The sequence below is a fragment of the Triturus cristatus genome, chromosome 7 (genome assembly GCF_964204655.1).
Source record: "Triturus cristatus chromosome 7, aTriCri1.1, whole genome shotgun sequence".
Lineage (NCBI taxonomy): Eukaryota > Metazoa > Chordata > Amphibia > Caudata > Salamandridae > Triturus > Triturus cristatus.
This window is the reverse complement of record NC_140590.1, coordinates 581,021,029-581,038,138: the sequence shown is the minus strand read 5'-3', so window position 1 is coordinate 581,038,138 and position 17,110 is coordinate 581,021,029. Positions and strand designations below refer to the sequence as shown.

General features: G+C 49.9%; 1 protein-coding gene across 2 annotated transcripts in view; it reads left to right on the top strand.

Moving 5' to 3' along the window:
• MBTD1 (mbt domain containing 1) overlaps positions 1 to 17,110 on the top strand; it is a 696,883-nt gene that overhangs the window by 381,971 nt on the left and 297,802 nt on the right. The gene's annotated exons all lie outside the window — the stretch shown is intronic.

Below are 17,110 nucleotides of genomic sequence, written 5' to 3'. Positions count from 1 at the left end.
GGCGTACGATTCGGGGAAAAAAGCTATCTATCTCGCCTCCGTCAAAGTATACCATCGGGCTGTGTGCCGTGCTCGGGCATTGTATTATACTGCCGAAGTCGGCAACAGCTCTAACCCCTCGAAAACTATTTTCAAATTGATGAAGGATCTTCTAGCTAAGCGCCCCGATGCCCCGACGACGGGCTCTACTGCTCATTGTGAGGCTCTCGCGGTGTTCTTTCAGGAAAAGGTCCAAAACATCTATACGACCTTTCCATCTACAGGACCCCCAGTTGAGTCTCCGATTTCCATCTGTGGAGACACAGCCCTGCACTCGCTTCCCCTGTTGACATTGGAAGGGTTTAACATCTTGGCAAAGCAGGTGAAATCTGGGTCCCCCGCCGACCCTCTCAGTTCGGCTCTCTTTAGAGATGAGTCGTTCGTGGGTCGGACCGTGATACACTCCCTGATTAACATCTCGTTGGAGTCGGGCACGGTCCCCCGTAGCTGGAAACGGGCGATGGTTTCCCCCATCCTTAAGAAGCCCTCATTGGACCCAGACAAGCCTGAAAACTATCGGCCTATCTCTTTGCTTCCCTGGCCTACCAAAGTAATGGAGGCCCATGTCAACAAAGTTCTCTCGGCCCACCTCATCCAGTTTAACATCTTGGATCCCACCCAAAATGGCAGCACGGAGTCTGCCCTTCTCTCCATGGCTGAACACCTACGCACAGTGATGGATGCGGGGCAGACAGCGGCGCTCGTTTTATTAGATCTGAGCGCCGCGTTCGACACCGTGTCCCATCCTATCCTGTTGCATCGCCTGGAGGAGGTCGGGCTGGGTGGCTCTGCCCTCCAGTGGTTTCGCTCTTTCCTAAACGATCGTTTCTTTAGCGTTGCGCTGCCACCGTACCAGTCCCAATTCCTTCCTCTGAGACAGGGGGTCCCGCAAGGCTCCTCGCTGAGCCCCACGCTCTTCAATCTGTATGTGAGACCGCTGGCTGAGATCGTCAAGCAATGGGACATGACTATGGTCTCGTATGCTGACGATACTCAGCTAGCGGTGACTATCAGCGGGGATGCGGATCGGGATGCCCCCAGGTTTCAGAGTGGACTCAGGGCGGTGGCAAGCTGGATGAAGAACAACTGTCTCCAGCTCAACGCGAAGAAAACCGAGATCATGATCGTTGGCAGGAAGGCGGAACTGTGGGGGGACAAGTGGTGGCCCATTGAACTGGGGCCGGCCCCTCTCCCGGTCACTGAACTTAGGAATCTGGGAGTGTGGATGGATCCCGCTCTCAGCTATGAGGTCCACTCGAAGAAAATCGCGGCCGGTTGTTTTGGCATCCTGCGGTCGCTGAGGCCCATTCTTAAGTTCTTTGACCGTGGTACCAGGCAGCTGATAGTCCAGGCCACGGTATTATCTCGCCTGGACTATGCCAGCTCGCTTTTGGTAGGGACCAATATGGCGGAGACTACCCGCCTTCAACGAGTGCAGAATGCCGCGGCTAGAGCCATTGTAGGCTTACCCCGAAGGAGCTCTGTCTCAGGTGTCTTGAGATCCTTGCATTGGCTCCCCATTAAATCACGCATCCAGTTTAAGGTGTTGTGTTTGGCGTTTAAGATCTTGAGGGGAGCAGGTCCGCCAATTCTTGCTGACCTCCTGTCGTGGTATGTCCCTCCCCGCGCTTTGAGATCGGGAGGCCAAGCGCTCGCGGTGGTCCCCCGATTCAGGTTGTGTCGGGCTGGTGGTCGCTCTTTTAGGGTGAGGGCGGCTGAACTCTGGAATTCCCTCCCAGCGGACTTGCGGCTACTGACTGACCTCCTGGCCTTTCGCAAAGCTCTGAAAACGTTTCTTTTTTAAATAGATCTTTTATCTGTGTTGTGTTTCTGTTATCTGTTGCACATTGCCTGCCATGCGCCAGGACGCCCCTTAGCTGGGGCAGCTGTGCGCAATACAAAAGTGCTTAACATAACATAACATAACATAACATATACAACCATGGCACACGCCTTGCAGGCTATTTTGGCCTTACTAAACATTAATGAAAACCTGTCCACACAAATGGACACCGCATAGCTCCACTACAGAGCACATTTCACCATCTAATCATACCACACCACACAAATCAACCTCACATTATTCCATTACATACCACATAATGCCAATCCATCAAATTCAACTCCTCACATTTCCACTTCGCTCCATGCCACATAATTCCATTACACTACACGCAACACAATTCAACTCCAAATAATTCCACTACACATAATTACACTCCAGCCTACATAATTACACTTCATGCCACATATTTACACTCCAAATATATCCAGTCAGCTCCAAAACACATAATTCCACAACAAAATTCAACTCAACAATGTGCCCCATATTTATACTCCACATAATTCCACACCATGCCACTCAATTCCATACCACACAACAGTGTTACACTCCACTACATACCACATAATTACACTCCACATTAATCTACTCCATGCCACATACAAACACTCGCCCTCATGTATTCACCATTCTGCATAATTCAAAAATACAAATACACTACACACTTTCGCCCTGCACAATTCCACAACTAACAAATCCAAATCAAACCACATAATTCCACTACAAGCAACATACATCCACTTCACTACAAACAATAAACATAAGTAAAAATACAACAACATTGTGCGAGCTGTTGATCACCTAGCCCGTACACTGTCTGACCATTCTCCGGTGTGCCTCACTCTGGTCATCCCCTCCTCGAATGCCAGCCCCAGGTGCTGGAGACTTGCTCCGGAGGCGCTACTCGATGAGGTATTTAAGACAGAATTGGGGGAGGCTATAGTTGACTTCTTCGAACGGAATAGGGGATCAGTCGAACGGGTGGGCACGCTGTGGGAGGCATTTAAAGTGACAATACGGGGATCTGCATGGCCAAAAGCTTTGGGGTACTGAGGGATATTCGCCGACGGCTCCTATGGCTGGAGGGAGAACTTAAAGACCTGGAGGCAGATTTCTGGTGGCATGATGATGGGGAGGGCAGGGCCAAGATGAGGGAGCTACTGACAGAATACACGGAAACTGCTGACAGAGAGGCGAAATTTAGAGGGAAGTATGCCCAGGCGCGACGGTACGGGGAGGGAGGTAGGCCTGGGAAGGCTTTGGCACGGGACATCAGACTGCCCAGATATGCTAACTACATACTGGAGGTAGAGGACGGAGAGGGTAACTGCCAGAAAGATAGTGCTCTGATACTGCAGACCTTTCTGACTTTTATGCGGAGCTCTATAGCTCTAAAGGGACCAACACGCGGACTACCCACATTTCTTTGGGGACATTGCGCTGGGGTTTCTGGAGGACAATCAGAGGGAATTCCTATGTGCGCCATTCTCGAATGATGAATTGAGGGAGGCGGTCCTTCATTTGCAATCCGGGAAGGCGCCCGGGCTGGATGGTCTTCCGAGCGACTTCTATAAACAATATCTGGATCTGCTCGCCCCCATCCTGCAGGAGGTGGACGTAGAGGCTCTGGAGACGCAGGCACTGCCACCCACAATGAGAGAGGCCCTTATTATATCCATTTTGAAGCCAGGACAGCCGGCTAACAAGTGTGACTCATACCGGCCCCTGTCTCTCATCAACGTGGGCAGTAAAATTCTCACAAAAATGATAGCTAATCGATTGAATCGCCTGATGGATAGGCTAGTTTTACCAGATCAGGCGGGCTTTATTCCCGGGAGATCCACGTCCCACAGTCTTCTCACCCTCTTTCCGATCATTCAACAGGTGGCCCCCCAAGGCATTCGACTCGGTAGAGTGGGAATATCTACACGCAGTTCTCCGCTGCATGGGGTTCCCGGTAGGATTTTCAGCTTGGATCAAGCTGATCTATAATGCTCCGGTGGCCCAGGTGCAAATTAATGGACACACGTCTGGGGCAATACCATTGTCACGGGGCACTAGGCAGGGGTGCCCATTGTCGCCGCTGCTGTTTGCCCTGGCGATGGAGCCACTAGCGGCTAAAGTGCGCCAATACCATCAGGAGAAGGCTCTAAGATGTCTGTTGCGCCCCATCCTAATTTCGCTGTACGCGGATGACGTCACCCTATATGTAAAGGACCCGAAGCATAACCTCAACTCGCTCTTGCGAGAATTTGTGCGATTTGGGGGACTTTCTGGCATACAGATTAACTGGTCGAAATCTCAAATTCTTCCGCTTACTCCTGCCGTCACCCCCTTTGCGGTCGACTTCCCATTGGAGTGGTGCGATATTACTGTTTGGTACTTGGGCGTGAATGTCACAGTGGATCGGGAGGAGCTAATCCGCGACAATTATGGGCGCGCCATGGACACGCTCTGTGACACAATAACAAGATAGCCATGCCGCTGTCCATTGCAGACAGGATCTCTTTGGTCAAGATGGTTGTTCTACCTAAGTTTCTCTATTACTTTCTGAACATCCCCTACTACCCGGGCCGACCCTTCTTCTCTGCATTGCGAACGGAGCTCCTGCGCCTCGTGTGGGGTGGCAAACAGCCACGGATAAAGTGGGAAACGCTGGCCAGACCATATGCGGTGGGAGGGCTCGAGCTGCCTAACTTTGAACTATACTATATGTGCGCACAGGCGCACTACTTGTTTAATGGCCCGAAATATATACGGCTCATGTGGCTGTGGAGCACTGGTTGGCTGACCCCGTCCCGTTGGAGGGGGCACTTCTGCAACAGACATCACAGCGTGAACGTGACCCCACTACTGTAGATTGCACGGTGCGTGCATGGAGGTGGATCGCGCACAAAATGCAGGCCCCTATGATCTACTCCCCCCGGATGCCGCTGATGTTTCATCCCCAACTGACCCTCCTACAGGAGGCTATCTTCCAAAAATTCAAGCGACAGCGGGGAACTTACACATGGAGATATATATATCAAAATGGGAAATTTGCCACCCTCCAGCAGCTATGCTCGGAACCTCCCCCAACCTTTCTGGAAACATTCCTGTATGCCCGTCTGCGAGAGGGGATTCGGGCCTGCACCCCAGAATATCCGCAGGAACCGCCGGTGCTCCCCCAGATGCACGCACTGCTGGGGGCGAAAACTGCGTCTCATTTGGTGTCCATCCTCTATAGGTCAATATATGTTGAAATTGGCACATCGCAGAGCGCTGCGCGAGCTAAATGGTCTCAGGAACTGGGACAAGAAATCTCGGACCGGGAGTGGCTCTATTGCTGCATGCAAATAGAGAAGGTGTCTGCTAGTGGTAAGTTGCGTATCACGCACTTTAAATACTTGCAAAGATACTATTACACACCCGCTCGCCTGTGCCGGTTTGGGATGCGGACGGACGCCAGATGCGACAGATGTCGGGCAGATGGCGCTGATATGCTGCATCTGGCCTGGAGCTGCCCGGCCCTTCAGGAATATTGGGAACAGATATTTGAAGCAGTTGGGAAAATGTTGGATGCTCCGCTGCCGCCGTCTCCGCTGATGGGTATACTGGGCTATACGGAAAAGCTCCCGGCGATACATAGGAAATTTGCCTGTGTTTGCTTCCTTCTTGCCAAGTGGAGGGTGGCCTGTAGGTGGGGCAGAGGGAGGGCACCTAAGTTCAAGGATTGGCTAGAGACAATGATATTTTGGCAGGATCAGCTTGCCTTATACTCTGACCTCCTTCCGCCAGCTTCTCGGCCCGAGACATTTGGGGCCCCATGAAGACCTACTGATTACTGACCCCGCTGTTGCCTGGTGAGGCTGCCCCCTCCTCCCCATCCAGATGGACTGAGTTTTATTGTTCCAGGTGCTCAATGAGTCAATACGCTACGTTAAATTTCTGAATCACTCTTACGGTGAGGCTAGTTGGTTGTGGTCTTAGTTAGCTGTTATGCATGGTTCTTAGAGATCGTGATCCCTTGTTCTATTAAACTGCAAAACCTACACTTACCTTGACGCGGCCGGCCCTTTTTGGGTTGTAGGCGAACCGCTGTGTACACCTTTGCCTTTTACTTATTATAGCACGCTGCCGGACAATAGTGGTTGTAGGCATTATGCTGTGCACTGACATCATATGCTGAATAAAGGTTTTGGAAAAAAAAAAAAAAAAACATTTACAATGCCAATAGCTCTAACTTTCACAAATGTGAGAACGATTGCATTACAAATGCTTGTTGTACGTCACTTCTGTGCCCTGTTTTTTGTCTCCTTTATTTCACTATCAATGTACCGATTCTGGTTTTTTTTTTGATGCAATGTCCTCATGATCCATGAGGGCTATCCCTTCTAAGTAGAGGGTGAGAAACTGAATTGTGTGAAACTGACTTGTGTTATCAATGAACTTGCATGCGACTCACTTATTTTGTGTGATATAACTATGAAATAAGATTAGGTTGTAATAGGTCCTCACAAAATGCCACTACTAAGTGGATGAAACTTGTTGACCATTAATATAGACCCAAGCACAGCAACAGATTTATAGGTGACCAACGTTTCTGATGGATACATCTGCCAGTGGATTCCTCACCTTGTGAATATCCCCTGCGCCAGCATTCCACGGAATTTTTTCCCCAGCTCTCTACGCCGACGTGGAAGTCATAATACTTCTGCTCCGCTCGCGACTCCATATGACGTCACCGGAGCCATAAGAGAGCCACGTCGGTGTGATGACGTCAGTTCCCTTTTTTCCGCGTTGTCGACGCGTAACGGTTTTCCAGCACTTTTCTGCTACTTTGTTGTCTTGCAGTGGGTTACTGTTTCTGGATTTACCATGTCTTTGACGAGAAAGTCAGGTTTTAAACCTTGTAGGGAATGTGAGGGCCACATGTCCATTACTGACCCCCCACGAAGATTGTTTGTGGTGCCTTTCTTCAGACCATGATGTGGATGACTGCTCCTGCTGCAGAAAGATGAACCCCAAGGCCTTGAAAGAGAGGGAAGCGAAACTCTTCATGGCCAAGGCGAAAAAGGAAAGGAGAGGTAGGAAGAAGGAGAAGTTGAGACCGGAGTCGTCAACTTCACACTCTTCGAAGTCGAAGAAACACAGAAAGAAGAGGAAGCATAGCTCTCGGCGCCGATCGTCGAAGAGTAAGGCTTCGAGGTCGCCTCTGCGTCGAAGCAAGGAAGTTATTTCTCCTTCTTCCCCTTATCCTCGTGTGTCTCCAGAGAAGACACCTTCGCCAAGGTTGACTCCGGCGCAGTCTCCGCCGCAGTCACCGGCGCCAGTGGAGTCTCCAGCTTCCGACGCCGAGCCGGATCACTTGGAAGATCTTTCTCCAGTGCCTGCTGAACCTGCGACTCCAGTGGAGGATACTTCGGCTCCGGCTCCTACTACTCCTCGACCGGATCCAGGCTTGAACCCATACCCGCAATTCCCGACTCCGGGTGCGGATCCAACGCATTTCCTCAATGCTATGTATGGGGTTTTCCAAAGGGCTGCCTTCCCATCCGGCGCACCTTCTGGTCCCGTGGGTCCAATGGCGTATACTTTGGGAGTGCCGCAGAATTATGCTGAAGCACCTTTTTTTGCCCTTCTTGCAGATGGCTCCTTCATGGCAGTTCCTGGCGCCGTCTGGAGATCCATCCTCCCGGCCTCGACTGGATCGTTTGCCTTCTTCGGAGCCTCTCTCTACGGCGATGCCGACTCCATCTGCACCACGTCCGGCGCCGCCGACTCCTCCGGCGCCACCGACTCCATGTTCAGTGCCACCGACTCCGCATACGGCGTCGCCGACGCCGAGTCCTCGGATTCATTCTCGGAGAGAGGCTCAGAGGATTATGGAGGAGGAACGATATAGGGAGGAAGTGGAGGAAGGTGAGGTTGGTGATTCAACTGATGAGTTTGAAGGCATTCAGGATGCTAGTGGACTTGATACTACTCCAGAATGGGAGCATTCTTCTGCTAGATCTTCTCCTCCGCAAGAGTTGTCTCCTTATCATTCAGTTATCAGAAAGGCTGCAGAGTTGTTGGACTTACAGTTGCCCTCTGCAGAGTATAAGCCAAACCTTTTAACTGAAGTCATTCATTCACCATCTTCAATTGTTGAGCCCTTGTTGCCCTTTAATGAGGCTATTTTAGAGCCAGTATGGACGTTTGGCGCAAGCCACTTTCTTCGCCTGCAGTCTCCAGACAAGTGGCAAGGAGGTATAGAGTGGCTCCGGGGGAGCCGAGCTTCCTTTCTTCTCACCCTTCAGCAGAGAACCTTGTAGTGCAAGCTTCCTGCTCGAAGCAATCTTCAGGCGCCTTCCCTGAAGCACCAGCTGATAGGGATTCTAAAAAGATCGAACAATCAGCCAAAAAGGTCTTTTCATCTGGAAGCATGGCACTTAAGTCGACTAATGCCACTTGTTTATTGGGGCGCTACGTTCATGCTCTGATGGACTCGGTGAAGCTGTTAGCCCCTAAACTGCCTGAAGAGGAGCAGGCCCCTTTTATGGCAGTTGTTATAGGAACTCAAGCTGCCGCCAGGCAGGTTATTCAGTCGGGCCTAGAGACGGCTGATTCTGTGGCTAGAATTATGGGGTCTTCGATAGCCACTAGAAGGCAAGCTTGGCTTCGTTCTGCCGGCTTCTCTGCTGATGTTCAGGCCACATTAGTTGACTTGCCTTTTGATGGGGAAAAGCTGTTTGGGGAAAAAGCCGATTCCGCCTTACAGAGATTTAAAGATAGCAGGGTTACTGCGAAGTCTTTGGGTTTGCAGACGCCGGCTAAGGGATTTGGCTTCAGAAAGTATAGAGGATTTGGGAGGTCCTCATTTTGTTCCTTCCGTCAGCCTCAACAACAGCAGCAACAGAATCCTCTCTATAGGTCATATAGAGGAAGACAAAGGGGCCGGAGAGGTTCTGGCCGCAATCCATCCTCATCTTCTGCCTCCCCTGCTCCCAATCTTCAGGGAAGCAGCCCTCGATTCCCCCATCCTAGATCATGTGAGACCTGTGGGGGGTCGGGTGTCCCACTTTCTGCGAGGTTGGAAATCGGTCACGACGGACCTTTTGGGTTTTAAACCTCGTAGAGAATGGGTACGCCCTTCCCTTTCGGGAGTCTCCTCCCCCTTACCCTCCTTGCCAAGGTTTTTGCTCAGAGGACCATCTGCTTCTTCTGCAGAAGGAGGTTCTTGCATTGCTTCAAAAAGGTGCGATAGAGGTGGTTCCGGAGCAGGAAAGGGGTCAGGGATGCTACTCCCGGTATTTCCTGATTCCCAAAAAGGATGGCAGATTGCGTCCTATCCTGGACCTCAGACTCTTGAATTTTTACCTGAAACAGGAGAAATTCAAGATGCTGACCCTTGCACAGATTCTTCAGGTGTTGCAGCAAGGAGACTGGATGGTGTCGATCGACTTGCAGGATGCGTATTTCCACATCCCAATCCTGAAGTCACACAGGAAGTATCTCCTTTTTACGGTGGCAGACATTTGTAAAGCCGCGACTTGGGCCTCCCGCCATACTTTCGCAAAGCATTATTGCTTAGACTCTGAGATGAGGAGGGAGGGCCACTTTGCGCGCTCTGTCTTGCAGGACTTTTTGGTATAGGAGGGTGGACACCCTCCTCCAGGAGTGGGACTGCTGTGGGAATCTATTCACAAGGTGAGGAATCCACTGGCAGATGTATCCATCAGAAGAACAAGTTACTTGCCTTCGGTAACGCTTTTTCTGGTGGATACAGTATCTGCCTGTGGATTCCTCACTGGCCCACCCGCCTCCCCGTTGTCCACCATTGTATACCTTAAAGGATGTCTTGCTTGATATGTTGTTATACATTGTAACTTCTTTCTCTCTGGTACACTTATAGGAAATGCTTATGTTCTTTAGCTTTCCTTTTGTATATGTACTATGTATGTGTGTTCGAATGTTGTATACTGTGTATACTTTGAATCTGTTGTCGGTCCACATGTTCACCTCGGAGGCACAGAAAAAATGGGTGGAACTGACGTCATCACGCCGACGAGGCACTCTTATGGCTCCGGTGACGTCATACGGAGTCGCGAGCGGAGCCGAAGTATTGTGACTTCCACGTCGGCGTAGAGAGCTGGGGAAAAAATTCCGTGGAATGCTGGCGCAGGGGATATTCACAAGGTGAGGAATCCACAGGCAGATACTGTATCCACCAGAAAAAGTGTTACCGAAGGTTAGTAACTTGTTCTTCTCTCACATCAGAGTCCTGGACCATTATATCCCAGTGCCTCTGTTATATTTTTAATCTCGACATTGACCATAGATATCATATTAAATACATTGACACATATGGTCTGCAGTTGATTTTAACTCGCGGTTTCTTTTTCTTGATCCACATATTACAATCTTCTCACCCACTGACTAGATAATCACTTATTTGTCCAGTCCTTTCACCTGGGATTGTAAAGATCTCCAGTAAAGTGCCCCCTTGAGGGCCCTTTAGGCATTGCAGTGCCAGCCCGACATGAAGCATGCCACCCTCTGGTGAGTTAGGGCAATTGCTTCTAATGGCATGTTCCCAGTAAACAGTCAAATGCTCTAAGAGAGTTTCCTAGAGTTAAGTTCGGAACAGTATACTTTGTTGTATTGACATACATATTTGGAGAGTGAATACTGGACCGAAATTCTCCTCGTCCTCCTTGATTATGATAAGTCATCAAGAGGGCGTCCGCTTTGAGTCATATTCCCGCCAACGTTAGATTGTTTTTTTCCGTTATTGGGTTCGGATGCAACTTTTCCGCTCCGGTTGGAAATATCAATTCCAAGCTTTTCGAAGCGCAAAACTTCACAACAAAACATCGAAGCACCTTCATTCTCGACATCGATTACATCGACTCGATTCCGGACGTCGATGCGGGCCGCTGGGCCTATCCACGCCGTCAGGCCTACGGCTCATGGAAAGGACGCCGTTCAAAAAATGCCCACAGTGTGGACCAAAATTTCCACACAGTGACCACCACAAAGTCTGCAACCTGTGCCTCTCACCGGAACACGACGATTCCAGCTGTTCAGCCTGCGCATCCTTTCGATCCAAAAAGACCATTCGAGATCGAAGGGCTCGGCGACACATCATGGCACAGAGACCAGCTCTGGAACCAGTGGACATCTTTGATAAAGGCCCCGATGTCCGGGAAGAAGATTCCGAAGATCTACAAATAATTTCCGAAGCAGACGACTCACACCCATCACTCCTGGGCAACGTGTGAGTACTACTGCCCCTGCCCCAACCCCACCAAAACCAAAGGCATTGGTTAAGACTTCGCCTGCTGGCCCCAGTCGAGACCGAAAACATCCTTCAGAAGCCCGGCCTCCGGGCTCGGCTCCGAAGAAACATAAGCCTTCCGGTAGCTCGGGACCGAGCAAACCGCATGTCATTGTCCAACCGGCACCCTCGGCACCGAAGACAAAAGACCACTCGGCACCGAAATCGGCTCCAAGCCCTCGGCCCCGAAAACACCAAGGCCAATAGACACACCGGCACCGAAGGTTGCCAAGCCCACAGATACACCTTCGGCTCCGAAACCTACATCGGCACCGAAACCATCATCGGTACCGAAACCACCTGCTAAGGACTCTCATACGCCTCCTAAAGCCAAACAAGCTACCGATCAACCAAAACCTCAATCGGAACCGAAAAAATCTGTACCAAACACTGCTCCTGAAGAACAAGAACTTTTTCATCCAGATCCAATCGACCCAAGGCAGAAAAAGATTTATATCAACCCCAAGACTGGACATGTCACCGCGGTGCCATGTAAAAAACGGAAACTGGACACACCACCTGCCCCAGTTCCTGTAAACAGGAAGGACTCTTCAATATCCCCTATCCCTCCTTCCTCTCCTATACTGCCTCCTATCCCACCCCCTCTGTCTACACCACCCTTACCTATACCCTCTCTATCACATACACCACCACCACAGCATGATGATGATTACCTGGGGGTGGGGGTGATCCTAATGATCCGTTCACGGATCCAGACACCTCACCACTGGATGATTGGGCATTCCCTTTACCAGACATGCCTGACCCTCCGCCATATCCCTCAAAACCATCGCCTCCTGACGATCACCTGGGGTTTGGCCAATTATTAAATAGAGCAGCACTATACCTCGGCATCACAATGCACTCAGACGCACCGGAGGAAGACTTCCTATTAGACACTTTCGAACAGTCTCAAAAGTCGGTGCAAATTCTGCCCATGATTAAAGGAGTCAAAAAACACACCCCCGAAGTCTTTAAAGACCCCGTTCGTGCCAGGGTTCTCAACCCATGGATCGAAAAGAAATATAGGCCTGCCCCTGAAGATCCTAATTACATCAAAGGGCAACTCCCTCTGTATTCTTTGGTCGTTTCCAATGCTCGGAAACGCGCCAACTCCCAAACCACGGTAGATACACCACCCCCAGACAAAGAATCCAAACTATTGGAAGCCTCTGGCAAAAGAGTAGCAGCACAAGCCGCTAATCACTGGCGTATTGCCAACACCCAAGCCCTACTAGCACGCTATGACAGGGCCCACTACGATCAATTAGAGACTCTTACACCATCTGCCAGACCAATATAAAACCCAGGCAAATGACCTCATTCAGTAGGGAAAGCATATTTCAAATGCAGCAATTAAATGTGCGCTTGACGCCGCAGACACCGCCTCTAGAGCAATTAACACAAGTGTGCTCCTTCGACGACATGCCTGGCTACGCATTTCAGGCTTTAAGCCAGAGGTACAAACTACCATACTTAGTCAGCCATTCAATCAGGAACAGCTCTTTGGGCCAGCAGTAGACGCTGCCCTGGAAAAAATGAAGAAGGACACAGAGACGGCTAAGTCCATGGGAGCCTTACAGTCTCCCCAACCACGTGGCTCCTTTTGACGCTCCTTCTATAGAGGAGCCTCCAAAAATATGGGAGCGGACACCTCCTCTACATTCAAAACCGTCACACACACACATCCCCCAATAGAGGATATTTTAGAGGCGGATACAGAGGAACCAACAACAAGGGACGAGGTCGAGGCAATAACAACACTCGCACCTCCCCTGCCACAAAACAGTGACTTGCCTCCACTCCCCCCAGATCATTCCACTCCGGTCGGGGGAAGACTAAAACAGTTCCTACCTGTCTGGAACTCCATCACAACAGACAAGTGGGTAAGACAAATTATCCAGTATGGTTACTGCCTGGAACTCACAACTACCCCCCCACCCCACATATACCACGCAAACAGCGTTCCATGTCACCGACTGGCTAATAAAAGCCAAGTCATTCAACAAGTGTGTTCTACACACTCACCAAACCATCCACATTTTACACAACTTGGGATTCACAATAAACTATCCCAAATCTCATCTCCAACCCTCTCACATACATCAGTATCTAGGAGCCACCATAAACGCCTTCACAGTCCTAGCATATCCCAATCCAGCCAGGATAGTCAATATACAAGCTCTTATCGCAAAATTCCAAATCCAACACTCTCTTCCAGCAAGAGTGTTCATGCAACTCATAGGCATGATGGCGTCATGCATCTTCTTTGTGCCTTATGCCAGACTTCAAATGCGCCCCTTGCAAGAATGTCTAGCACGTCAGTGGAACCAGGCTCACGGACAACTTGGACAACTTGGTGTTGAAGGACAGCCGCACACATCGCTCTCTCAATAGTGGAACATAACAAACCTGTCCAAAGGGCGGCCTTTCCTAGAGCCTCTTCCACAGATACTGCTGACAACGGACGCATTGCTCACAGGATGGGGAGCCCATCTCCTCGGCCACACCACTCAGGGCAAATGGACCACTCAACAGAAAATGCTCCATATCAATTACCTGGAACTGCTAGCAGTGTTCCTAGCACTAAAATCATTCCAACCACATCTCCAGAACAAAACTGTCCTCATCCAGACAGACAACATGACAGCCATGTATTACATACAGAAACAAGGAGGCACACATTCTCTCCAGCTGTCCCAGCTCGCACAGAACATTTGGCGATGAGCCATTCCCCAGAAAATATACCTACTTGCAGAACACCTTCCAGGGGTTCACAATCAGATTGCCGATCTGTTAAGTCGACAGACTCAACAGATCCACGAATCGGAACTACATCCCCAAGTTCTAATAACCTTTTTCCAACAATGGGGCCAACCAGACATAGACCTGTTCGCCACACACGAAAACGCTAAATGCCCAACCTTCGCCGCCAGGTTTCCCCACCCGGAGTGGAAGGGCAATGCGATATGGATGAACTGGTCAGGCAGATTTGCGTACGCTTTTCCGCCTCTCCCACTCATTCCATTAGTGGTACGCAAGATCAGGCAACAGTCTCTCAAACTGATCTTAGTAGCTCCCACATGGGCACGCCAACCGTGGTTCGCAACACTACTGGAACTCTCGCTAGTGCCACACCAAAAACTGCATCTCGCCCCGTCCTTATTAACCCAGAACCATGGAGAAATCAGACACCCTGATCCAGGTCAACTGAACCTGGCAATCTGGATCCTAAAGTCCTAGAGTTCGGTTACCTCAACCTACCACCAGACTGCATGAATATTATAAGAGAGGCCAGAAGACCTACCACTAGAGCCTGCTACGCTGCAAAATGGAAAAGATTTGCCATTTACTGCACTAACATTCATATAAACCCACTGGAGGCATCCATCCAGGACATCATTTGCTACTTACTGCACTTGCAAAAATGTAATTTGGCATACTCATCCATACGTCTCCACCTAGCAGCATTAGCAGCCTACTTACAAAATAGACAACACTTGTCACTCTTTAGAGTACCTGCGATCAAAGACTTCATGGAAGGACTAAAAAGAATTATTCCTCCCAGATTACCACCCTCTCCAGTGTGGAATCTAAACATTGTTCTTACAAGGCTTATGACACCCCCATTTGAACCTCTGCATAAATGCGACCTACAGTTCCTCACATGGAAAGTGGCTTTCCTTATCGCTATCACATCCCACAGAAGGGTAAGTGAGATCCAGGCTTTAACCATTCAAGAATCCTTCTTACAATTACACCGTAACAAAGTGGTTCTTAGAACAAATCCGAAATTTCTTCCAAAAGTCATATCTCCGTTCCATCTTAACCAATCAATAGAGTTACCAGTATTCTTCCAAATCCAGACTCGGTAGCGGAAAGAGCTCTTCATACCGTAGACGTTAAAAGAGCCCTTCTTTACTACATTGACAGAACCAAATTATTCCGCAAAACAAAACAATTGTTTGTCGCTTTCTCTCCACCACATAAAGGCAACCCCATTTCCAAATCTGGGATAGCTAAGTGGATAGTTAAATGTATCCAAATATGCTACCACAACGCTAAACGCACACTAACCGTTCCCCCTAGAGCGCATTCCACACGCAAAATAGGGGCTTCCATGGCATTCTTTTCCCTTAGAAGATATTTGTAAGGCAGCCACATTGTCTACAACACACACCTTTACCAAACACTATTGTGTTGATGTACAAGCAAAGCAACAAGCTTCTGTGGGTCAGGCTGTCCTTAAAACTTTATTTCAAACTGCTGCAACCGATACAGGTGACCACCGCTAGGGGAGATACTGCTGTATAGTCTCTCCTAAGTGTGTGATCTGCAGCTCATATGCCTCAAACGGAATATGCTACTTACCAGTATGCATCTGTTCTTGGCATGTAGAGCTGCAGAGTCACACACGCCCACCCACCTCCCCGGGACCTGTATCTGTTCCAGCATTGTCTTACTTAGACATCACACATGGACATCTCTCTCTTTTCTACAAACTCCATCATTTCCCATCATGGCGAAAAACAATCTAACGATGGAGTTGATGCCCATGCGCACTGTCTTCCAAGGGAGGAGTCACCTATCTTGTGACCAAAGACTTTTTTCCGAAGACAACAACAACCTGCAAGCATCCGAGCCCAACACCAGATGGTGATCTACTACCCTAAGTGTGTGACTCTGCAGCTCTACATGCCACGAACAGATGCATACTGGTAAGTAGCATATTCCTTCCAGCTAAACAAATTCTTCATAACAGTAAATAACAATCAATCAGTAGAGTTCACTGAGAAAAATAAAATTGTGACTTGCTGAGATGCCTGGACCATTTTCACCGTGCAGGCTAACAGGAGCTCACTTCCAGTTTGCATACTGACAAAGTTCTGTGTTCATATGGGGCCTTATTATTTAAAAGGCTCACTTACCTCCTTGTCTAAAAACAGGTAAAGTGTGCCCTATTAAATGGAATACGTTGCCCCAATCTGGCGGCCTGCCGTGAATGAATCAGGAACGGGCAGATTCATTCACTCGCTCCCACACCTACCTGGTCGCTGTTGTTGCCTGCTGTGCTGTCGCCCTAGGAGGGGCTCCGCTTGCCGTTTGTTGCCGCGTGTGGCCACACCAACGTGGGGAGAAGGCACTACACGGGACTCCGATTCCCAGGAGCCCGTGCGTTGCTGCATCTGTGCTTCTCCCCGCCCACTTGCCACAGAACGCAGAAAACACCTCGCGGAACCCGCTGGCGCGGGTCCCGCTTCGCTGCCACACCTACCTGGTCGCTGTTGTTGCCTGCTGTGCTGTCGCCCTAGGAGGGGCTCCGCTTGCCGTTTGTTGCCGCGTGTGGCCACACCAACGTGGGGAGAAGGCACTACACGGGACTCAGATTCCCAGGAGCCCGTGCGTTGCTGCACCTGTGCTTCTCCCCGCCCACTTGCCACAGTATTGTGACGCCCTATTTAAGTCCTGACGGCAACCGCTTCGCGGTACGCGCCGGACGAAGCCCGGACAAAGGGCGGGCCCTCTGTGGCCCTCAGAGGTCTGAAGAGGCCTGGTCTGGGCCAGAGACTGTCGCCGTATGACCTATACCTTTGAGGCTGCCTGTGAGTCCACGTTTCACGTTTTGTTACTTGAAGGGGTTACCTGTGTTGACTCTTTGTGGGACTAGTGGGTGTGCTGTCTTTCTTGAACTACAGTGTTTCTGAACTGTATCTGTATCAGTGGCCTGCAAACAAGTTGGCCCGATGACTAAAGGTAAAGGCGACAAGTTATTGCATGGGATGGGCCCAATGGATAATTACCTTATCAAAAAGGTCAACAAGATTAATAATGACAGGAGGGCCTCTTTGGGCAAAGGGAGCCCCATTATGCTGCCTGAAGAAGTATCCCTTCTGTCGGTGGACACACACATGGCCAGTAATTTTACT